Consider the following 4758-nt stretch of genomic DNA (forward strand, 5'->3'; position numbering starts at 1 on the left):
CTTGTTCATCCGTTCCTGTTCGGCTTCCATTTCCAGTTCCGTTAGACAGGGTTGCAGGTCAGGGTTCATCTCTATTTCACCAGAGCCCAGGGCTTCTGGCACGATTTCATATAGTTCATTTACTGATCTCCAAGATAAGTCCTTGATTTGAAGAAGGGTGAGTAGATCATCAAAGATCATACAGAAAGACAGACAGTGTGCCTGGTGGGGTTGTCCAACCCTTTAAGCCCTAAGGCCCCAAGCAAAGTTATAGTGGAAGTCGTAAAAAGTGAAATAAAGAATCTGGAATTAAAACAATTTTGTTAGTTATATGGGTAGAACACTGACTATCCTATTATTATTAGAGCAGTGCTGAAACTGGCTCTTTTTAGCTGTTTACTACCCTGCACAAATAGCTGTTGGGGAGCCTTCTTACTGCGTTCACGCACTAAGACGGCCCAGCAGTCTACTCCTGCAGGTAGGGAGGTTTAGGAATAAAAACACACAGGAAAATCCTAAAATTTTATTTGTGCTAATTCCTATCTCTATCTGAGAGCTGGCTTATTTCGCCAGTTACCAAAGATCTAAACTATTTTCTAACCTCTAACAACTTGGCTTATAGGCGCCAAGCCTAACAGCCCTATGCCACTTGCCACAGACGGCAAAAGTGGGAGATTTTGACCCTTTGCCCTGCTTCAACTGGAGTTTTAAGACCGCATGGGCTACCAGATTTTCCACAGGAGGATCTCTTAGTTAAGGAAGGTTATGTAGGGAGAGGCAAAGCTTATTCTGGGTAGTCAATATTGATTCCCTTATATCAGGGGGCTGATTACAGCCTATTCAGGGGCAAGGCCCTTGTCAATGCAGCAGTCTACAGCAGCTAAATCACCGAAAAAACGGCGAAAATCGGCCACGAATTCGGCAAAAATCGTCGAAAAACGTCGGCAAAATCGGCGATTTCGCGGCGGTGGCGGTGGCGGCGTCTTCACAGCAGCTGAGAAACAGCTGGGCGAAGAGGCAGCAGCAGGGAGAAGGCAGGCAGTAGTCAGCAGTCCAGGCAGCAGCAGCAGCAGCAGGTCCTCTCTCAGTGGGAGCTGAGTGAGAACTGTGTTGGAGTATCGTTCATTCGTTCGTAGAGTATTACAGCCAACACTTCTTGTTGGCACGGGCCTTTCCCTTGGTCGGCCCGTAGGTGATCTGAAAAGATATAAGGTGGGTTATCAAAATAAAAGGAAATTTGAAATGGTTTTTAGTGGTAGAGAAAGTTGTGAACAGGGTAAGGATGGTGGTATTAGTGATAGAGGGCCATCATTTCACGGATAGTGGTAGTATGAAAATTGGGGTGTAAGGCCTTGAAATGTAGAGAAAAGGATGCAGGTGGGGTTGTCCAACCCTTTACTCCTCTAGGGTCCCTGCGGAGAGATTTTTAGTGGTAGGTTAAGCTAAGAAAGTACAGAGGATGATGTGAATAGGGCCTTACGATGAAGGTATGGGATGGAGTGGTGTGAATGTGAGGTCTTTACCTTGGAGGAGGTAATCTTGAAAGCAACTGTGAGTGGGTGTCAAAGCTTTCCACAATTGCCTTTACCAGTGTGGCCGCAGCTTTCCCGGCCTCTGGTGCGTTGGTGTCTACTAGTAGATCACCTCTCAGCTGTGCTGTTTCCCTGCATTCAAGTAAATAGTGCAGGAGGGCGTGTTGTGGCGTGTCACCGCAGTGATCACATGGTCTTTGGATGTCCTCTCTGATTTCCCAGTTTGCCTTGTAACCCAGCCGGAGTCTGTGTATGCATACAGCCTGTTTCCTTGGGGTGTTTTTGTCTATGGGTGGGGGTTCTAGCTCCGTGGCCCATTTGTACCAAGTGGCAGAGGGAGAGCCATTTTCTGCCCACATGTGTAGATCCTTGATTAGGTTGTCCTTAAGGTGTGTTTTTATTTTGTTTTTGATTTGTTGTAGTGCAGGCTGTATGTGCACCTGTATATTCTGGATGTCTGGTGCTTTTGGCTAGCTCATCAGCTTTTTCATTCCCTGGTATCCCTATGTGACTGGGTATCCAGTTGAATGTTACTAGCCTGTTTCTTTCATTGTGCTGATATAGGAGGGATTTGATATCAGCTATCAGGGACTTGTTTTCTTTGTTTTTGTCCTGCTATAGGGCTTGCATTGAGGATCGTGAATCAGTGTGAATGACTACTGGTCCTTCCTCATTCTCAATGGAGTATCTTAGGGCTTGTTGTATTGCAACAAGGTCTGTCTGCAGGGTGGAGACATTGTTTGATGTCCTCCAGCATGCTGTGAAATTGCAGGAGTGAACTGCAGCTCCCGCTGTTTGTGTTCCTGGATCCACTGTACCATCAGTATAGTAGATCTGTGCTCCTATGGTTTCTGCAGTTTGCATTGCTGCTGTTGCAGCATTTCTGAGTTCCTCTATGGTGCAGTTTTCTTTTGCCCTTGGGAGCTTGGTGTAGCTGAATTTTGCTAGTTGTTTTTTCCATGGTGGAATGTGTTGGATACTCTGTGCTGTGTCTGGGTTCAGTTGTAGGAGTATTCCGGCCAGCCCAAGTCTCTTAATGTTGTTGCTGTGATCTTTGCCATAAGAGTTTGGGGTTTGAACTGCAGGATGTTTCTCCAGTTCCTCTCTAACCTTTTTTTTGGTGATTGAGTCCCTGTTTGATAGAAACATCTTTGCAACTGTGCTTGCATTTCTCATTGCAATTCTATCTTCGAGGGTCGGTAGCCTGGTTTCCATCCTTAGATTGCACAGTCTTGTCCATAATGGAGCGCCTAGCATGAGCCTCATAGCATTGTTTTGAAATACTTCTACTTTTCCTTTTTGTATGTCTGTTAGCCCAGTGAGGGCTGGGGAGGCATATTCCACTAGTGCTCTGGTACAACTTGATAATAATTCATTTGGACATGTTCATTTGCTCCTTCCTTGAGGTTGCACATGTACCTCATGACTGCCGTTCTGGCATTTGTCCTTTCCTTGAGATATTTTATATCATATCTAAAGGTAAGTTGTTTGTCTATTATTACTCCCAGGTATGTATATTTGTCCACCCATTCTAGGGGCTCCATTCCTATTGTGAGTGGTTGCAAGGGATTTGGGGCTTTAATTGACATGGCCTTAGTTTTGCCAATGTTTATTTTTAGTCCAAGCTCATTGGACTTGTGGCTGATGGCATTGAGTGCTCTTTGCATTTTCATCGTCCTGACAGCTCCTCTAGCTATCACACATACATCGTCTGCATAGACAAATATGTCTACTCCTTCGGGAAGTTGGAGTGAGGCTATATTTTCATGAGGATGTTGAATAGGAGGGGGCTTAGGATCCCTCCTTGTGGTGTGCCATTTTCCAATTCATGATAGGTAGAAACCACTCCTTGGAATTTGACTCTAGCTTGCCTTCCTAGCACATAGTTCTTTGTCCATGCTAGTAGGTGACCTTTGACTCCTTTTTTGGCCACTGATTGCAGCATTGCTGTTGGGCTTGCTAGTTCAAAGGCTTTCTCAAAGTCTATAAAGACTATTGTTGCCTTGTTTTGGTTTATGCAGCTTAATACTTCAGTAATGCATTCAGAGGTGCCAAGTCCTTCCTGATATGCATATAGCTGCTTGTGTAGGGGGCCGATTTTGTATTTGATTCTGTTTAGGACCATTTTTTCTCCTGTTTTTTCTATACAGGATACTAGGGCTATTGGTCTAGGATTGCTTGGATCCTTTGGCTTAGGGATTGGTTGTGTGTCTTGTTGTCTCCAGGCTTGAGGCCTTGTGTGCTCAAGGTGTGTTTTGTTTAATAACCTCAGGAATGCGGTTTCTCCTGCTGGACCCATGTGCTTGATCATTGTGTAGGTTATCTTGTCGGCCCCTGGTGCAGTATCCTTTCCTGCTTTTTGTACTGCTCTTAGTTCCTCAACTGTGTAAGGGGTGTCAGTATCACCCTGCTGTAGGCAGGCTCTGTTGATCTCTTCCCACCTGGCTGGCGCCAGTTGCTCCTGTAGCCTTCTGGTTTCAGGGGAGAGATTAGCTGACAATGTCCTGTTTGCAAAGGTTGTTGCAATTCTTTCTGCCTCCTCTTGTGGGTGTGGGTGTGTGGCAATTGGAGTCTTCTTTTTTCCGGCTACTTTGTGAAGCCATTTCCATAGCTCAGTTAGAGTTGTGTACCCTGACAGGTTTGAGCACCATTCCATCCATTTTTCAATTCTTATTTCATGGATTCTTTGATTTGTTTCCGTTTTGACTGTTTGCAGTAGTTCTCTGTTTTCTACTGTTGACCTTCTTCTGTATATTTTTGTGACTCTGTTTAGTCTGGTTTTCAAACTCCTGATTTCTGGGCAGTAGTACCAGGAGTCTTTGTATGTATAGTTGCTTCCTGTGGTTTTCAGGGGCATAGCTCTGTTGGTTGCATTGTGAAAGGCATCAACTAGATCTTTTTCTAGCTGATCTATGTCCTCTGAGGGAGTGTAGCTTGCTGTCCATTCCTCTATGGTTGTTTGAAAGCAGCCCAGTCTGCTAGGTCCTGGTTCCATCTTGGTGGGGGTGGTGGGATTGGAGGTAGTTGTTGCAAGTCCAATTCTGTCACTGTGGCAAAGTGATCACTTATCAGGGTTGAGTGTACTTGCCACTTGGTTAGATGTCTAATGGCTGTTGTGGCAAAAGTCAGATCCAGTCTACCACCTCTTATGTGTGTAGGTTGCCCTGTTTTAGGAGGGAGACTCCTTCAAATTCATCCAGGGCGAAAGCTATGTGTTCCCCTGAGGGGTTTGTCATTGATGGGGATG

The 4758-nt window shown here is 45.2% G+C and overlaps 1 pseudogene; it reads right to left on the bottom strand.

Annotated features, from left to right (window-relative positions):
- Positions 1-1118: 1118 nt before the first annotated feature.
- On the bottom strand, positions 1119-2849 carry LOC137636590 (uncharacterized; annotated as a pseudogene).
- Positions 2850-4758: the final 1909 nt, after the last annotated feature.

The sequence above is a fragment of the Palaemon carinicauda genome, unplaced genomic scaffold (assembly GCF_036898095.1).
Source record: "Palaemon carinicauda isolate YSFRI2023 unplaced genomic scaffold, ASM3689809v2 scaffold337, whole genome shotgun sequence".
In the NCBI taxonomy this organism is placed as follows: Eukaryota; Metazoa; Arthropoda; class Malacostraca; order Decapoda; family Palaemonidae; genus Palaemon; species Palaemon carinicauda.